The following is a 21,173-nucleotide window of genomic DNA, read 5'->3' as shown; positions in this document are numbered from 1 at the left end:
ATTTAAATCATTAAAATTTGAACATGGTGTTGTGGTACTGAAGTGTTTCCTTTTGCGATTTTTTGGATAAACTTTTATAGAATAATAAATGTAGGCATAAATGTATGGTGCGGCCTTGATTCTTATTTGAATACAAGTAATGAACTCCATCAGTAACGGTTTTTCAACCAAAGCCTCTCTCTCGGTGAAAGCAGATGCAATGCATTCTTCAGTCTGTCTGTAGCGTTTTGTATAGTGTAGGAGTTAATTAAGGCTTGGTTTATTTCATTTTATTCTTTCGTTTAATCGCTAAAGTATTCCGCATTATTCCTAAAAAAAACTCTCGGACTTGCTTCTTTTCTTGGAGGTACTGAAAAGTATGAAGGGAAGCATGACAAACTGCTGAATCGCTAGCATGAGTTGCACATCCAATTGTGCTTTGGTTTAACATCTTGCCCGAAGTGCAGTGACCAGCAAGACATTTTGTGCAGTTGAAAAATCCGCGAGAGCAGAGAGGGTGGACGTTTACGGATCCTCATCTTGGAATTCTCTGTATTATTCACCGAAGGAAACTTAAAGGGCGAGATGCCAAAGGCCAGTACTTTGGAGGGGTTCACCTCACCTGCCAAAATTCGCCAGTAGATTGATATGAGAGTATTTATTTTCCTCATAACAAAAAAAAAATCATTAACTAAATGACCGATCGTTTGTTGCGTGAATTTGAATTTGTCTTTATTACTTTTTTGAGAATTCATCTCGGAAGGTTGTCAACATTTGTTTGTAAGAGCAGTTTGTCAGTGAACAGAATGCGGAAGGGGAGAGTCTGCATGAGAAAAAGAGTGGAATGTATGTCTGCCAAGATGATGTTCTCATCACAGTACAATTCAAGTCAAAACCATATATATATATATATATATATATATATATATATATATATATATATATATATATATATATATATATATATATATATATATATATATATATAGTTCTGAGTTAAAACATGCAGTTCTCCAAAGTGTCTTTATGCTCGATTTTGCTAGCCCATGGCTATCCCCACTTTGACGGCGACCCACCTCAGTCAGCTAAGTAACATACATAATTCGATGGAGACATGATTTATAAAAAAAAGACTTAAATTGTTTCATCCACGGAATTGATCTTCCTGTAATAGGAATGTGGCTCATGCTTGGGTACTGTTTTCTTTGTTGTCCCCTTTGGTAGTATTGAACCAAAAGCAGTCAGTTTAATTCATGATTTCGTTGTTAATATTATCTCTAGAATCTCTTTATTTTCCATCATGAGCTGTGATTCTTTTTCCAGTTCCGTTGAACTTGGTGGAAGAGCGCTCTCTGTGGGCAGCATCGAAATACTCATATTGCTGCTACTTTCTACTTGCGCTTTTGTATTGGGTTATTTTCCTACTTGTGCCAAACTTTGGCATTTTCACCATGTTACCACATCCGATGACTCTCAGTAGTTAAAGTATGAATGTGGCAGTGGAGGACGCTTAGTTGCTTTTTCTTGGAGTCACTTCCTGCTAGAAACTATTATATATATATATATATATATATATATATATATATATATATATATATATATATATATATATATATATATATATATATATATATATATATATATATAACACATCATGTGTGTGCGTGTGTAAATTTTGTAAACTCATGAGGCTGTATCCTTTGATGTCTGTTTTTAACTACGTATCCTTAATTTGTTTAGATATTGGGCTCTCCAGTCTATATCTAGTTAAAAGTTATATCATAGTTTGTTGAAGTTTATTGCTAGAATTAAGATTAAAGAAACTGTAAACGAAGCCGTCGTTGGCCGTTGTCGATACTACTTGCCTTGTTCCTGGGTCCAGTTTGGCAAAGGGTGATTGATTAGGATGTAGTGAGAGGCGTCTTTGTATTCCGTTTACCCAGAGATTTGTCCATTGGGAAGGAAGTGATAGCCGATCGAAGAGTATTTTATACATCCTGTTCATTTCCTTGTTTTGTTTTGGGAGCTGTCACAAGGTGACGCTGGTGTAAGTTTTAATTGATTCTGTTGGTGGAATGTTCTCTAGTCTGGTATAAGAGCTTAGAAGGAGGGCGAGAGTTCTTAGGGCGAATGTTTTCAAAGGATTTGGTTTCTTGTAATGTTCGAATGCACTGAAAGCCTGTGGAGGAATTTCTATAGTTTCCATTTCTTTTTTCTCTCGCCACATAGTTGAGATTCTTCCAAGAATCACTACTCGACAGGGTAAGAGGCTTTGGCAATTAAATTCGTGTTTGTGACTTGGTCTGTCTTTTTTCCGTCACACTCTCACCCTTCAAACATTGCGTTATTGTCATGTTTCTCTTTCTCCATGGAAGGTAGCTGTAAGACCCCATTCGAAGTTGAATATGCTTGAACTGTAAGTGGGTAGGTTTTATTTACTGTTTAAGGGCATGCGTGAATGAATGGGTGAGTGGATGTAATTTGAAATTGTAAGGTAGTTACTGGTAGTACAAGCTTATTGAGAGAGAGAGAGAGAGAGAGAGAGAGAGAGAGAGAGAGAGAGAGAGGAGAGAGACCCAGTTGAGGGTAGAAGAGGTGGTTGTGATGTGATTGTGCCAGTTAAGATTCATCATTGCTCACCCTCTTCTTCCTCCTCCTCCTTCTCCCTCCCTCCTTCCCTGCCTCCCTCGCCATCTCCGCTGTGCCGTCTCTTACAACCCCATATGTCCTCCTTTTCTTCCCCCTTTCTTTCTCTCATTTCTTTCTTTGCACTTTTTTGTCCTGTTTTTTTTTTATGATCTTGCCTGAAAGCTTTGTCTTCTGTTCATTAGACTGCATCCAGTGTCTGTTGCAAGTACTGTATTACTTTTAAGTGCTATGGTTGCCATAATATCATCCGTCAGGATACCACTGGATACATTTACTCAGACCACCAGTTAAAACTCATTTAGTTTAAGTTGGTTCTCTTACGATGACGACTTTATTAATGTCACACATTGTAGCTTCTTATGCTTATTTCTAGTAGCATTCTCTCTCTCTCTCTCTCTCCTCCCCATGTCCAGTCATACCATGAAAGCCACCACCCCCAATTGCCCTTCCCGTACTCTCCTTGGTGCCTGGGGGCCAGTTGTTCCTCCGTCAGCTCTTTAGTTAGTGCCAAACATACCCCCGTCTCGTTTTGTGTCCCACGTGTGTGTGTGTGAGTGTCTTCTGGGTGTTTCCTCTGAGAAAATAGCAGGAAAATAAGATCGATTTCCTTGGAGATGTTTGAGCGAGGAACAGAAACATAAGTTTGATGTTACACTAGCAAAGTGAAGGTGTTTCTGCTGTTTGCCGACTAAAGTTTGGAAAACTTGCTTCGAAGCCGTACCATTTGCGTCACGGTTCACCGTCTACTATGGGATTATTTTATTCCCGAGCGTCGCCTGAATTGGGAGGAGTTATTGGTGGTAGTTGGGTAAATTGCAAAGTATGTGGAGTAAAGACAGTGACCTTTAAAGCTCACACACGAACTGTACAGCGAGGGATTGCTAGACTTTGACTTTTGTTTTTTGTTTATGCTTTGGAGTTCTTGACATTTGTCAAATGCGATAGAGTAATTAATGTAATTAAAGGAGTGATAGAAGATAAAGAGATAGAAGCTGATAAAGATAATACATGATATGTAATACATGATATATATTAATCGGGTCGAAGAGAAACCTGAAAAAAAACTTGATAGTCAAAGAATAAAGGAAAATAATACCTATGTTCTAATAGTAAAGACAGGGAAGAACGCGGGAGAAGTATGAACATCTAAATAAGACACATTAGATATGAAAATTAGGGCACTATCTACCAAGAAATGCAGCCATCGAAATAAAATACCGTAATTAAAGAGGGATCCGGTAAAAATACGTTGCTTTTACATAAGTGTAACCACGAGAAGAGAATGCTGGAACAGTATAAGGTTGTACTAAATTACTTGAAGAAATTAGGTTTAATGGAGATAGCAGCGACACTAACAGTGAATAAATCTCCCCGGAATAGAGTCACGCTTATCCTTATTAAGCTTCAGTGGCTGCTATTCAAGCAAGAATCGAATATAAAATGTGATTAGCTTACAACCACGATAAAGAATTAAAGGCAAAATGTGGTGAGGACCACCCACTGAAAATGCGTCACGGAAACCATCTTTTTACACTTAATCTAAAATTGTCTACTCTTTATGTGTAATGATGGTTTCGGTGATGCATTTTTTTGTGGAAGGTCTTCTACATATTTTGTCATTTATTCTTTATCGTGGTTGTAAGCTAAATACTTGTGTGTGTGTATGTGTGTATCTTGCTTCATTAATCTAAAATATTATATAATATATATACTGTATATATATAAGCAATACACACACACACACACACACACACACACACATACACATATATATATATATATATATATATATATATATATATATATATATATATATATATATATATATATACACACACACATATATATATAAGCAAAATGGAAAGTCAGAATCGGGGGTTATACGAGACAGTCCCATCTTGGGTCTCATTGTCAGAATTTATGTCCGAATCGACGCCGTACTTGTTTTAGATTTCGACTACAAGTAGTCTGTCACTCAGTCATTGGAACAAAAGCTGACGAAGGTTAACTTGAATAATCATAGTGAGATGCATGGAGTGGAAGTTGATGAAATTCATTTTAGATCTGAAATCGTCGGGAACGAATTACAGCTTCGTATGATTTTTAGTCTGAACTTCAGTAACCAGGTCACATGTAATGCATTGGAATATATATTATTGCTGTGTGAAAGTACCTTGATGATTGCTGTAAGGCTAATACAACGTTTCAGTTTTAACTGCTTAATCAGTAGCGCTGTCAGCAGCTCCTATTCATATGACGCATGAAATACGAAGCGAAAGAAAAGTCACTGGCTGACATTATTTATGGACCTTAAAACTTTGTCATATTCAAATATATTTTGTAATCAGGTACGAGTTAGAGTTTTTGTATACTCTGTATAAAATAATATTACTTGTTATTCATAACAAAAACTCGCATTGAGTTTTCTTGATATTGCTAAACGCATTTCAAATACATGAAAGCAAAATGCTCATGTTAATAAAGAATCGCTGACCCAGGCAGCTTATATGTATAGTGTAATGGGTACGACCAGTATTCTTATCTTGTAAAATTAACGCTTGATATGATAAAGGTACTGCACGGTTTGACAACTATGTAACAGATAGAAACATGAAGACCTTTCATAGCTGCATTCTGCAAAGTGCATGTAATTCTCTTAATGATAACCTAAATGTGATTCCAGTCTGAAAGGTAACTGGTATTAATGTCTTTATGGCCATTCAACTGAAAAGAGTTAATCACCTTCGGCAACAACGTACATCCAAGATCTACGTGAATCATGCAGTAATCCGACCTCTATCTTCTCAAAATTCAGCGCATAACTAAAGGAAAAATAATGCGCTGTTAAGGGGAGAGATTTCAGAAAACTGCAGGACTGAGAAATAATTATCTTTCAGATGAGATCCGTTCCAGTAACTTTTAAAACTGATTAGTAAACATTGCCAAGCGTTGTTTAATTCTAGAGAATGCAAGGTCATTTCAGCATCAACCCTAGATAAGACCTAAAATGAGCAGGTAAAGATTGCCACGTCATCGCAAGCATGCTGATCTGGCCAGAGTAGACGGAGGAAAAGATGATTGTGTGTTCAGTTTGCTTTAGTAAGGCAAACTTGCTTTTGATTTTATGTGCTACGAAGTTTTTGATCGTGAATCTTAGTTTAGAAGTTTTTTAAGAGTTTAACGAAACAAAGTTTAGATGTCAATGAAACATTTTCCGTCCCCAGGTTTTCATAAATTTACCTTTGTTTTGACCCTTCTTTCTCATTTCTTTCTTTCAGAATCTAGTTATTTGTTATATAAACGTAATAAAAATTATCATTATATATATATATATATATATATATATATATATATATATATATATATATTATATGTATTATATATATATGTATATATTATATTTATTAATATATTATATATAAATCATATACATATATGTATATATTATTAATATAATATATATATAAATCATCTATATATTTATATATATATATATATATAATATATATATATATAATATATATATATATAATATATATATATATATATATATATATATATATATATATATATATATATATATATATATATATATATATATATATATAGCCATATACACACACACATACATACGCACTCGTATATTGGCAGTGATGTCTAATTTTTTAAATAGCTTAGTTACTGTTTGTTTTGTTAACAATGAATTTATGAGTTCAAACAAATGCCCCCGATTCCAGTCCGAAATGCAGCAGTGAAAGAGACACATTGGTAGTTAAAAGGTTTCTTGAGAAAAGGAGACGGCGAACAAGTAAAAGGATAAAGTAGCAGTGCATCTCAAATTCTATAACTCATATTACTTTCCGGAATGATGATGGCACGCATATAGTATTAACTGTACAAATTCTTAGAACAGCAGAAATTTCAATCTCCTTCTCTAGCCACCTAATATCGTTGATTAAGTCAATTAGCCGGGGAACCAGTTATTTGAGAATCGGTCATTAACTTGTTAAGTCACACGTCCTCACGTGATGCACTGTAGGCATTGCTTAAGGGTCTTTGCAGCGTCCCTTCGGCCCCTAGCTGCAACCTCTTTCATTCCTTTTACCGTACCTCTGTTCATATTGTCTTTCTTCCATCTGACTTTCGACTCTATTTAGCAATTGCTTCATAGTGCAGCTGCGAGGTTTTCCTCCTGTTACATCCGTCAAACCTTCTTACTATCAATTTCCGTTTCCGCGCTGAATGACCCCGTAGGTCCCAGCGCTTGGCCTTTGGCCTAAATTCTGTATTCTATTCTGTTCTAATTTGATTGACTAGTACAAGTAAAGTTTACGATAACGACATTAATATTGAGTAGGAACCGAAATCTCTAGTACTGCCATAAGTCTTAAAACCTCCCCAAAGCAAGTTGTCAGTTATCATTTCGCTACCGAAGTATCCGAAACTTTTGTCTTTGAATCGATCATTTACATCGAGAAACCTAAATTTCCTCTAGTGGCCGTGTTTGGTAACTTCTGGCAAACGAATGGAAAACACTTGCTCTTAATGTTGAAGATTCCTCATTTGGTAATGCTGTTGGTAATAACGCGAATACAGTACTTGTGTTTGAGGGTGCTCTGCAGCTAAGCAGTTTATCAGAAGTAATTTTCCGAGTGGCTCGAGCTTCAAAAAATTCATCAAAGGGTGCTTACAGGTTAAACTCGGATCCCGAAAAACGGTATGCCGGTTATGATTCAATTATGAAGAAAATAAAGGCGTTGAACTGTAAGACATTACATCTAATGAATACCTCACATAACCCTGCTCCTGAATGCTCTGAATTTACTGTGTTGATGTCCAGAGTATAATCAGCAGCGACAGTTAAGTTTTGAAGTAAATCCATCAGTAAAATTTTTGTCAGATGCTTCAACATTAGCAATTAATCCAATTTTAATGCTTTTTGAAAAATTTTTTAGTAAAAAATATAATTTTAGTATATATATATATATATATATATATATATATATATATATATATATATATATATATATATATATATATATATAATATATATATATATATATATATATATACAAATACAAATCCTTCTGGGTCAGTCTGTGAGAGCTGATAATCAGCTCAGTGGTCTGGTAAAACTATTTCAGTAATAATACCCCTTTCAAAAGCGTCTAGTTATGTCCAAATCTTGAACGAACTTATCTGAAACTGGTAGGAGGAAAATTTGGTGAGTTGTGCATTGTCACTAAGAGCTTGAGTCAGAATGAGCTGGGTAACTCGCTGGTTGCATATGGCAAATGGGTGCGCGCCATTAGCACCCGTCACCTGTTGCATTCAGGCACCATTGCAGAGCCCACCTCCCACAGAAAGCGCAGCGCTGAAAATTGCAACGATGTTGTTATGACTTCTGACACATTTGCTACGTTTTTCTGGCAAACTAAACATCAGTCGAGGCTGAAACAATTCTCCTCTAGAAGAGTTATGCTTCTCTGTTATGTTGGGTGCACACCGGTGGGTTTAGAGGAATGATTAACATACAAGAAAAAATTGCCATAATACATCTGTATGTGCATACTGTGGATCTGACAAGCATGCCACACAGTGGAGGTGTGGTGAACCAAAATGCGTGAACAAAGCAGTATTCAACACAGAAGTTGGAAGAGGCGGCTTGCATTTACAACCCTTAAGATAGCTTTTATTATTATTATTATTATATTATTATTATTATTATTATTATTATTATTATTATTATTAATTTTTTAGTAGCTGTTCAGTCTTAATTTTTTTTTGTAAAAGTATTTTAACATGTTTTACGTTGATTTTTTAATTAATTTTTTTTCTTAAAGGATGGAATATAAATATAAGAAGAGTTTAACAAGGAAGGAAAAGCTTGGTTTCTGTATTTGTAATGAACTTGACAGGTAGCACGCGTTACCGTTTTGACGTATGGTTATTGCAACGCCATGTATCTCGACCAGCAACCCTCACTGAATCTTCGAGCGTGCGGAGATTCTTTATTCTCCATATCTTGGATAAACTAGCCAAAACTAATGAGAGAAAATGGCAGAAATAAACTGGAAGTTTGCACAATAGACCAAAATTCACCAAGGCCAAAAGGCACAAGATGCAACTAAGCCACTGAGATTGAGGGTAGAGTTTCAAGGCATATATATATATATATATATATATATATATATATATATATATATATATATATATATATATATATATATATATATATATATATACTGTCTACTGAAATACTTTTTAAAGTTGAAAAGAAATGAATGAAGAGCCTCCTTCCTTCCCAGGTGTCTTTCGATCTCACGCAAGTGAGAGAACAGAGGTGATGTCCAGCTGATTACTCAGTCGAAAACGAGAGCTATTTTGTATCGCTGAGTATTCGAAAACAATGTGGAAGGTTCTTATATGAGGGAGTGAAGGAATATTAAGTGTCATTAAGTCTGCAAAAATGAAAGCATCGTGATGAAAACCTAAAGCCATTTGCAGCTTATTAGGCGAATGTTTCAGGAAAGAAGACTTGTCAGAGAAAATGGGTCATGATTTTTTGGAGTATAGATTACAGTGATTCGTTGTCGACAGAATACTTTTTGTAAACCTCTTGTAAACCTTGAGTGCGATATTAAACGTTAAAGATTATTAAAATTTAAGCTGTCAGCACTTTCTGTGTTTTTTATTACCGTTCAAAAATGAGAAAAGAAATTGTGGCTACATATACATTGTGAAGCATTTATACACAAAGTATTTTCTCTCCTGCTGAACTGTTTACTGTTTATTTCTAACTCAAATAGAAGTAACATTTAACCTTTCAGCTTCGTGACGATCACCCTTCTCACGATTGAGCTTAATTACGGATGACCTTCGAGCAACTGAACTTATTATAGCCAGGCTTGCGTTGGTGCGAGTTTAATATTCATTTACTCTCTCGGTAAGTAACTATCAAGAAGAAAACGCAGATTAAACTCGGCGCATTCACCTTTAACTGTATACTGTATTAAACTTTTTGATAGCCTGTTTAATGACTGGATTCAGAATCATTCTCGTGACAAAAAGGTTTTATATGTATGTATGTATGTATATATATATATGTATATATATATATATATATATATATATATATATATATATATATATATATACTATTATATATATATTTGAACTTTTCAGCATTACGTTTGCTTTCTGGAAAAATTATATCTCGTATATTTTCATAATCTCGAAATACCGTATATGTTTTGGTGTCAAACTTTGGAACAAGATTGCGTTTTAATGAGGGCGTTTGTTTTGTAATAAGATGTGTGCTTTAACAGTTTCATCACTTTACGGCAGGTTTCTTAAGCCTACTGATGAATTTTGTTTGCTGTTTATGCAAAATCACTATGACCGTTAGTGTTTTGTATATTCAGTAGCTTTACCTAAGTCTTTAGGACGGGGCTTACCTGTTATGTATTTTAAGTTAGTGCATGATCCAAGACATCGTAATTGGCTGACTTTTGCACATTAATTGAAGCAAAATGGTGATATCAGTTGTGTTAAGTAGTTTAAGGAGGTCTCATAATGTGACCCGTGAATGAATTAAAGTTGATGATGAATGATGCCATTTTTAACAATCAGACGTTCATGAGCTGAATCCTCCTCCTTGGATGACTTCATTGAACTATAACTGAGGTTATTGAGTGGAATGATCATTTCGTTGTCATATCATTGAGACCAGGAAAGACTGCAAGACAGAAGACACCACAAAGCCTTCACCTTGTTGCAGTATTTTTTTAAATTTTGTATTCGTAAATAATGATCATAACTATCATGGACATATTTCGTTTTTAGTACTATGTTAACAGTCTTGCTATTGTGGTTCGTTGTCTGTCTGTCGGCAGTACAGTAAGAAACGTTGGTAATAGAACTCGAGGAGTGGGAGCACTTTGCTCTGTCCAAGTATAGCTCTTGTCATAGTAGATTGCTCTACACTGACTCCTTTCCCTAGTTTTAGCTTTTTCTACTTATTTTCCATTTATTCTCTTAATGAACTTAGGAACAGTTGATCTCTGAAGCCATTTTTTCATACAACTTTACAACTATAATTGTTCCTCCGAAGCAGTTTGAATGCTGTATTTCTCCTCCTCCATCTAGTGACCTGTCTGTACTTGGGGCTTTTGGTAGCCTATCATTTTCCCGGAGGTTTTCAGAAAGAACTTGGCAGCGTTTGCATACGAAACAGAGTGGATATTTTGTTATAATTCTTGATGCTTTCCTTTGCTTTTTTATTTCTCTTGAGAATATCGGAAACAAATTTACATCAAATTATGACTCAGTTTCTTTATCGGTGTTTCATCCTTTTTTTTTAAGACATGTTTTGAGAAGGTTTTTCCTCAGCTTCATGAGATTTGTTTCTATGTTTGTAGCACTCTGAAGGCTTCATTTTCTTGAATGTTCTATGATTAAATACATGACTGGATGGTTGATCGTTTTTACCGCTTCCGGTAAGCATTTTAAATGAACAGTTAAAAGGTACAAAACTTATACTTTGGTGAAGAATGCATCTCATCAGGCTGAGATTAGAATGCTGCTCACAAGCCTTGTGAGATAGAAAGTGGTGCAATATTTCGCAATTATTAATTTTAGTCTCCTACTGTACTGACAGTCTCTGAGGAGGTTTTTCTTAGCTTGTCACTGTCCATCCGTACTTAGGTCTATCACTTCACCCGTCTGTCCGTCAGGGGTTGTCACGCTTACCTTTTCATTGCAACTCCTCTGACATGGCGGAAGGGATTTCAATCAAAATGAGATCAAAGGTAGACCACCGTGCACAGACGTTTTTTATGAAGGGAGACAGTCTGTCTGTCCGTGAATCAGTTTGTTAGTCACGCTTGATTGTCTCACAACTCTTCTTTTATGGTTGAAGGAATTTCACACTTGGTGAAATGGTAGATCATCATGCATTGATTTGCATGAAGGGAGATTGCCTGCCTGTTAGTGAGTCTGTCAGATTTCTCATCGTAACTTCTTCCATTCGGTGGAAGGGATTTCAGCCAAATTGCGTGCAAAGGTAGATATGTTTAGTAGCTTTTTTCATATCCTGATTTTGATTACTGAATTCAAGAGACAGATGTATGCAGTCAGTTACACGTCCAGGAAGTAGATCCATGAAATGATTCACTTTTAGAAAGAAGGCAGGTATTTAGATTACCTTGGAGCGAGTGACCTTAATTTTGTTAGCCACAGAGAACAAATGTGCATAAGCTGACGAAACTGCGATGTGTTTGATAAGCAATCTGTACACTTTATACTTTTCAAGCACTGTGTACCTAATCAGTTGTGATTCTCTCTCTCTCTCTCTCTCTCTCTCTCTCTCCTCTCTCTCTCCTGTATGATGTTATATGATTTTTTTACCGAAAATGCCCTCATGGTAATGTATAAATATGCAGAACTAAATTTGCATAAGAATTATTTTTGCATAGTGAACGGCAGCTTTGTTTTGGGATTAAAAAGATAGAGTTTATATGAGACGTTTGGTACATAATTACATTTACGAGTTTTTGATTAATTACTCCATTGCGTAACACTTACGCCATTAAACTAAAATGATATAAATAAGCAATTAAGTACAAAAAATACGCTACTCGTATAGGCGCTTACACTGTCATTGTGATGGTAGCAGATAAGCCTGTAATAATGTTTTGCGTTACTCTTTAAAGTTTACAGATGTTAGATGAGAATGGCTTGCGCATTTGTATTTGTTGACAGTTATTATCGTTGTCAAACAGCTTTCTGTGCTTTCATTTTTCTATTGTGAAGTTGAAAAGATCGTGATTATTTCTTATGTTGGTAGATTGTACCATTTTATTAAAAACTAATTCTGGTTAATAACATGAAGCATCTGATGTTGGTGGCCATAGTTGATATGACACTAGTTTATGGAGCCCAGTTAATGGGTCAGTCACGTTGGTGATGTTATTTCTGGCTGCTCCTTTCTTTTGGGCAGTGTCGTTTGTCGGGGATTATTTGTTTGAAAAATACTTGTACAGATTGAAAGAGGGAAGGTTATAGAGCGTTCAAGTCATTTCATTACCAGTTCAGATCTTTATATTAAGTAAACGGGTTGTATTTCGGGAGAAATTAATTTCCCCGCAAAATTGGCCGTTTGTAGTGAACATATTGTGCACTGGATACAATTCTGAAATGGAAACTTTTTTTTTTTTTTTTTTTTTCAAATAATTGTCTTTGTTGGTGATCTGTGATTGCTTTTTGCTTAATAGGTCTCTCATAGAGGTAATTCTGCAAGTTGTCTAAATGTTTAATAATCACCTATTTGCGCATATTTATGGAATTTTTCTTTGTGATCAGCTTTTGAATTTAATTAATACAGGAATATCTTTAGGTGCAAATAGATAAAATTTATATTTTTTTGCCCGAATTAAAGGAAAACACCTCAAGCTCTTAATAGTTTTTCACATTAGATGTGTCGACAAAAGTCCATCGAAATTGACAGTAATGAATTGTCCGCGACAAGGGTGCAATGGTTTTTTTTTTTTATGCCCCCTGTTCAGCGTCCAGTGCCGTCTATTTTCATCTTTGAAAAAAAAAATAACAGTTTCAAACTTCATTTGTATCGCCTCTGGGTAATGGTAATTCAAAATTGTATATGCCGGATCCAAGAGCCACAATGATAAATCCAAGGGTAAAGCCTTTAGTCATACGTAGAAATTAAAGATCAAATAAGACTTTGCCGTCGGTTAGCATTGTTTCACAATCACATCTTGTTATATATTGAAGGGGTTTTCTCGTGTTTAATTTCCACCTGTTTAGAACTGAAGTTTATGAAATTCTGTTGATGCAGTCACTAATCCTTATAGGAAATGTTTTGATGTGATGAGTTTTCGTAACATCTAAAACCTTTTAGCCAAAGGCATCGCTGACAGTGTTTTTCTTTTACTGTAGATTGTGACTTGTCGCAAATGTTTTGCACATACGTTTGATAATTGTGCAACCCGTTTCATGCATAAGCAGCCTAATGCTTAACCCGATGTTCTAGTTACTCAAATTTCGCACAGGACTTGAAGCTCTGCTTGAATTTCAAACATTCAAACTTATCGTGAAATGTTTGCCGCAACAGTTTTGTTTTTGAATACTATCGGCTTAAAAGAAGAGCCTGCTGCTTGACAGATGGGTTTTTATTCTTCCTCTCTCTGCAACATATTCTTTTGGTGATCTTTTGTTGCATCTTTGTTTACTTTATATTTAGCTTATAGATTGCATTCATCATGTATATGGATAAGTTAAAGATATCCAAGCTTGACAGTTATTTCTGCTGAATATCTAAAGTGTTTTAATTCAAAACCATGGTTTTAAGAATTTTCTCACACAGATGTCATAAGTCGTGGTGAAGTTTCGTTGGAGCAGATCAGTGTTTGTTCTCGCCGCTCATAGTTATGATTCAGTTCATTTTTTTGGGTAAAGAATCAATGTGTATCAGCACAGCCCAGTAGGTTTGCTCTTGTATTATTGCCATGGCTCATATTTACTATTTATTGGATTTGTTCTTAGCGGTGTTGGGATTGTACTTGGTTATCACTTATTGAAATTAGGTATGTTTAATGTCATGATTCTCTGCTCTGTTTCATAATCCTTGTTGAAGGCTTTCTGCTGGCAATTCTGTATCCATAGCTAATATGGAATTTAAATCTTGTTCTACATTGTGTTGTTCAAAAGTTGTGGTTAATTTGGTTCTTGATATAGAGTTATGTTTCTGCATTTTATTTTTTTATTTATTTATTTATTATTTTTTTTTTGTCATGGTTAACATTCCTGTGGATTTCCTCTTACTAGTTATTAGTTTATTGTTATAATTCATTTATTCATTTCTATGACTCTTGGTTTCGTGTCATGGTTCCAGGGAAGAGCTAAGTGGGGTGGGATTCTTTATCCTGTCATGGAGGATTTTTATGGTGTGGGAATGGCGTTCTTGCTTTGTTGTGGGTATTCGGGAATATTTTCCATTGGCTTAGTCGCTCGTCTGTTTTCACTGTTCTCCAGTAAAGGCCTGGACGCTGTTTCACTGTAATGACTCTTAGTACGCAGGTGTATTCTGGGTTCACTATCGTGATTTTAGTCTTTCTATCCGGTTGTGGTGACTTTGTTTCTTCGTGGTTCTTTTCTCATTTTATAGCAGCTGAAAATATATGTTTGTAAAGAATTGCCAGTGGCATATCAGATTATGATCCCTTTCCACGCGGCTCTGAATCTCTCCTCAGATCGGTCTGTCTTCTCACGTTTAAAGTCTGTGTAGTGGACTTTGTCAAGCTGCTTCGTTTTATTACACAATAGATTATCATTCACTTTATGCTGTTTATTGTCTTGGTGGTTCGGAAAGACTTATTTATTAATTATGATTTTTTTACACATGCAATTGCTGTCAAAGAATTGTCATCTATGAAAGACAGAATAGGCTGTTTGGTATTTCCACTGATGATCAATGCATTGATGATAACATCATGGTATGATATGATTAAACGACTTAATTGACATTCTAATCTTAATTCTGTAGTTTTTTCTTCCACTGCCTGAAGTTTTTTTTATATTTAATTCGCTTATGTCTTCGGAACCTGTTATCTCTCTCTCTCTCTCTCTCTCTCTCTCTCTCTCTCGGTTTATCGTTGTGGCACCGTTCATCTGTAAAAAGTAATGACTCGTAGAATATCGTACAGTGTATCCAAGAGCCTGTGAGTTTGAAGCTAGTTTGGATGTGTTATATTAGTACTATAAGTTTTTTTTCGTCCATTGTGGAGACGATTCGGGAATTATCTTATCAGGCAATGTACGCGACCTCCCCGAACTGATACAACGAACGGAAATTGCGTAAAACAAAGGTGAGAGGTGTTTTGAGTTTTGAATGTCCCCGAACAGACAACTCAGTAGGCTATATGGCCAACCAGTCTCGCCACCTTGCCTCTCCTTTTCCGCTGAAGACTGAAATATTTTTAGTAATGCAAAACTCGGGCCATCACAAATAATGAGTCGATGAGTACATTGTATATCAGTAATATGGATCAGTATTTACTGTAGGAAATCCGTAGCCATGCAAGCAAGGAAGCTGATGGGTTGTTGAGTGTTAGTTTTATCAAACCGATTGAAGGATAGACTATGCTAAGCAAAGCATGGTAAAACTATGAGCACTTTGCTTAACTAATTACTGATGCGACATTTGGGAATGGTTACCAACCGGCAACACGACCTGGCACGAAAGCTAGAGAATTCGCTGCAAAAATAGCGTTTGGTGAAGCGATGAGTATAACTGCAACAACTGTTCCGCATTCAGTGATGTGACATGGTTAAAAATCGGTAGTGAAAATATTTGTAAAGAAATCGGGAAGTTAGAATGGCATTGTGGTTATTGCAGTTACATATTGTGATATTTATATTTTCCTAATTAGGCCTTCAGTAATTTGATACCGCGATGGTTATTTTCTTTCCATATGGTAAGAGATTTATTGTTGATGGTAATGCGACAGTCAGACGACTCTTTATTAAGACGGGCAAGATCATGGGAGCTCTCTACTAGGCCAGTATCAGTCCAGTGATTCCTTTTGTCGAAAAATGTTAGAATATAATTGAATTCATTCATATTGTGTATAATAAAGGAAAAATGAAAGGAATTGTGTATTTAGTAACGGGAATGGCACTGTGCACCTTGATGTTATTAGGTAGAACGAGATAAAAAACATGAAATAATTTTAGAAATTTACGTAAATAAAAACTTTTTATGATTATGTCGTGCAATTTTAACTGGCTTTATTACCAGTTAATGTTGATTCAGCACTGGTGTTTTTCTGAGTGGAGTTTTTAACCTTAAAATAAAGACAATGATGATCATTTTCCCATCCATGGAAAGGCTTAATCACTAAGCAAACAGTGCGTATACTAAAAAGACGTTCTGGGACATCCTGCCAGATAAGCCTAGATGCAACATTACTGGTGATTTCAGCTATGCCAGTATTGCCCATTATTCTAAATTGGTGTGGTGCTTTCGTATCCAATATGAAAATCAGATCGTTGCTCTTAAATGCCAATACTGTACATACAATAACGTAATCCACAAAGGAGAGGGGGCCCCGACATGGTAATCCCCCCAAACCCGGAAGGGTGGAACTATTCTGGAAGTAATTTTTTCTAGTGTGTGTGTGTGTGTTTGGTGTAATGATAGTGTGTCGAGGTTCTGTCAATGTGAGAATAAAGTTTTAAGAAGAATGTTAGGAGGCACACGGCAGGACATATATATTATATATATTTAGAATGACCAAATACAATTTATTAATTAATCCTTCTTGTGGCCATTGCAAAGGCACATCGTAAACAATGTTGCAGATACCAGTAATCACAGTACTTTAATCTGCAGCAGTCATGCCACGGATAAATCTCTGACGGAGGTAAATGAGCATAAATCTCACCTCCAATAGCAGAAGTCACACCCACAAAATTCCCCTAAGCAATGTCTAGAATACTCCAGCACAATCTCCCCAACTTGTCTTCCTCTCATTATCCCCTGTTTGTTTTTCTTTGTATACTTGTAAAAATATTACTTTTTCAAAGAAAACATGCTTTGTGACAATTACAGTAAATTTATTATTTGGTTAAAAATATGTCTGATTTATCTCTTAAAGTTATACAGTGAATAATCTTATAAAGAAAGAGTAAGATACATTGTAAGAGTATGTGTGAGATGAAACTTGAGGCTTTTTACCATTTGTTTGTTTCCTTGATGCTGTGACATCCTTATTTTGTTTAAAAGATAGAGTAACTAGGCTTTTTTTTGTTTTAGAAAAGTAAACAGCTGAGTCACTATATCCTTGTTTGACCATATTTTTTGGATTTTGATGTATGGTTACATGGTGTAATATTTTCACCACAGCAGTCACATAATACGATAAGAAATTGGGAAACACATCCTTGAAGAGAGTTCATCACCTGGAAAAACTACAACACTGTTGTGAGGTATATGAAACGTTCGAGAATCTCGAACATCGTTGTTTTTATCATCTCTCTGAATTGAATAACATATTTTACTGCTTATGAGACAAGACATGCACAAGTAGCCTTGAAGTAACTGCTCAAAGTCAGTATGACGACGAGTGAATTGAATGTCGATATACCATGTGGTAGCCATGTATTGATTATTATACTCTGTGACTGCAGCTACCGGGGATGGCGGGGAAGTGAGGGACTTGCTTTAGTGTAAATGTTGTCTATGAAGTTGAAACTGATTAAATGAAGCGTGCTCAAGGAGAATCAGAAAGGCAGCGGAGATGTCCAAAATCTTTGGTTTGAAGTGAGGAGTACCAAGGTGGCGCATTGAAAAGGTATTATAAATGTGCTGTTGTGGCTTGAGGGCGCAAGAAAATTGTATCATGAGGGCTCAGAATGCAGTGTGAGACGCAAGCAAATAAGGAAGAATGTGAATAACACGGGAAATGTTCGTTGGTGAGGAAGTAGAGCTGAATTAGAGTAGACGGTCCTGATTTTAGGATTTTGATGTGTGAAAATGAAACATTTAACTGGCAAAGCTTCTCAACACTCGAGTGTTGAGAAGCAGGATAGACAAAAGGTTTGAAATTTTATGAAAAGCGTGGATCTTGAAATGTGTGAATTGCAGGAATAGTAGGCCTTTCAGTTGGAGAGTCAGCGTTGTATGTAAGATGTCTCTTACTTGCCGTGAATTTATGTTAGTTTTTGGAGTAATTGGTTGTGAAAGAGGTATCCTTTCCCTAAAACAGACAGTGCATCAGGAACTAATTATTATATTTATTTTACCGAAAATGAAAATGCTTGTCCTTAAAGGATTTATAAAGTGATTTATCATCTAAAGGATCCCGCTACTAAATGTACTGCAAGGTCTGTTAGGGAGCAAGGAAACGAGTCTTCAGTGCAGAGTGCAGCTGTTTTCCGCTCGTTCTGTAAGGATGTGTATACACATCCTTATACTTGGGCACTGATTTATTTTATTGCTTGTTTGCCCGTGGTACCCATCTGATATATAGTTTGTGTGTGTGTGTTTGTGCGTATGTATGTCTGTATGTTAGATGAAAACTTCAAAAGTTGTTGTTTGTGCCATGCAAGAGTAACATTTACTCAGTTTTTCTGTATAATAGCAAATAGGTATTTTCTGGTGTCGATAAGCATTGCTGTTTTGGCGCCATTGTTCTGGATACTGTCAGTGTGTATAATATGTACTGGTTTTCTGAGGAATGAAACAGCGCTGAAAGATAAGGAACAAGTTGTCGTACTTCCTAACGCAGAGTGGATCTTTTTCCTCTCGTTGGGAATATGGCCCAAGTAATGCTCTTGTATAATGAATTTATTCTTATTTAAGAAAATATTGACAATGCTTACTAGTCTGTACTGGTGTTTCATTTGATTGCTAGCAATATCTTTTGACTGAACTGTAAAGTACTATGTGATATATATAAAATTTGTAACTTAGGTGTTGGGAGATTTGTACATCATCAAATTTGTTTTCTGAAATAGATGTCAGTGAAGAGCTGTGAAATGAAATATTTGGATGTTTTAACAAAGATCTGGAGTGTATTGATAAGAGTTGTTATTGGAGCATGAAGGTATAGTGGTAAAACTAGGATTTGATTGAGTAGCCAATCTCGTGTCGTGCAGCAGCTCAAGTTGTCCACTGAATTTGGCGAACTACTACTTTATTCTAACACTGAACACCGCTGAATGTTGCCATTGAGTCCAAGCCAGAAAGATGGCAGGGTGATAATGTTAATGCAGCGTTCTTCATGTCTTGTATTATCGAGATTTGTTTCTGCTTTCTAGGTGTCAGCAACACCCGTAGACCTTCACCTTCTAGAGAATTTGGTTGAATTTGTTGGTGACCGTTTTCAGAAATGATGATTAAACAGGTCATCGTCGAAAGATTAATGTATGTCCATTTCCTATAAGGTTGTTATATTGTGGAACCCCCTCATCGTATTAAGAGCTTCAATTGCAGTTCATTAAAATCCATATTTCGTGTCAAATTTATTTTTTGTTTTGTTTTGTTTGTGTAGCAGCCTTAGTGTTACAATGCTGATATAGAAGGAATGCTCATAAGTTTGAGAATGGTTGTAGCGCTATTGTGTCACATTATATATATATATATATATATATATATATATATATATATATATATATATATATATTTATATATATATATATATATATATATATATATATATATATATATATATATATATCACTAAGTCCACGTTGGAAGGTGAGTGAAAATCGATTTTGAACAAGTACTTTCTGTAGTTTATTGGACATTTTCATAGTTACTGTGCTTTATTGGATATATATATATATATATATATATATATATATATATATATATATATATTATGTGTGTGTATGTATGTATGTATGTATTAATGAATCAATGAAAAATATGGAACGTGATGAATATATAAATAAAGATAGTTATTTAGTGAAACGGAACATTGAGGCTGCGAGGCCTTCGACACTACGTCCTTACTTAGCAGAGTAAAGGACGTAGTGGAAAGGCCTCGCAGCACTCCAATGTTTCCGTTTCTTCAGGATTTTATTTTATTTATATATATATATATATATATATATATACGTGCACGCATATATACACACACATATACATATATACATGTGTGTATAAGTATGTGCATATGTGTGTGTGTGTGGTTGGTGATGGTTCTTCATTGGTATTTAATTATATGGCTGTCAGGCAGGTTTTTATTTCACTACTGCCACCTCTTTGTGTGGACATTTTCCAGTCAAGTTATGATACTATTTTATTCAGTAGTATTTCAAATTATTTTGATGACTGCAATTGTTGATAGAAAATGCTATGAGGTAGCGACGGAGTGAAATCGGAAAGATCATTGATAAAATTTGAACCTTCTGCTAAATCGCTGCCGTTGTACGGTCCTTCTTTTATGTTTTATGCTGATTGTGAGGGAAGAATGTAAAGGTGAAGATAAAGAGGGAAAAACGTTTTAAGAGAACGGTGGAATAATAAGCATATAAAACAGAAAGCTTGTAAACGGTTGGATAAGAAAACTTGCGTGAAAGTAAAAAGGAAACACTTTTATGCGCGATCATACATTTACTTAGTATGTAAGGCATTTAACTATAAGCGCGTGATTTATATATACTACTATGCGCGTCCTTTTCCATTCCGGGCTTATTTACAAGAGAGTCAAGTTCGTGCACCTTCAGTTCCCTTTCACTTTCAGGTACCGAATCGTAACATTTGGGAGGCGAAAGAACACGGAAGGTCAGGGACCTCTTTCTAATATTGATATCGGCACAACAAGCAAGCGGGTGGGAAAGGAATGTTGACCTTTGATTACTTCTTTCATTAAAAAATCTAAATATATATATGAATTAAATGAGTAGGCAACTTTGAAGCAGTCCTTCCCTTAAAAACGAACAGAAGCCTGATCGACATTGTCATTTTAAATGTCCGAGAACTTGGAATGAAAAGCGAATCACGCGAAAGATATGAATAA

At 35.5% G+C, this 21,173-nt stretch overlaps 1 protein-coding gene across 8 annotated transcripts in view; it reads left to right on the top strand.

The window, feature by feature from the left end:
* The window catches only part of LOC136835366 (tyrosine-protein phosphatase non-receptor type 11-like), a 147,626-nt gene that overhangs the window by 24,242 nt on the left and 102,211 nt on the right, over window positions 1–21,173 (top strand). The window contains exon 1 of one of the 8 annotated variants that reach the window (XM_067098786.1): window positions 2,586–3,178. The exons of 5 other annotated variants lie outside the window; for them this stretch is intronic. The gene's annotated coding sequence lies outside the window, so the exon portion shown is untranslated. Of the gene's footprint in view, window positions 1–2,585; window positions 3,179–15,329; window positions 15,513–21,173 lie in introns of those variants that run through there. 2 more of the 8 variants (XM_067098793.1, XM_067098796.1) reach the window with 2 other exon arrangements.

Source organism: Macrobrachium rosenbergii, chromosome 55 (assembly GCF_040412425.1).
Source record: "Macrobrachium rosenbergii isolate ZJJX-2024 chromosome 55, ASM4041242v1, whole genome shotgun sequence".
NCBI lineage: Eukaryota > Metazoa > Arthropoda > Malacostraca > Decapoda > Palaemonidae > Macrobrachium > Macrobrachium rosenbergii.
This window is presented reverse-complemented; position numbering and strand designations above follow the sequence as displayed.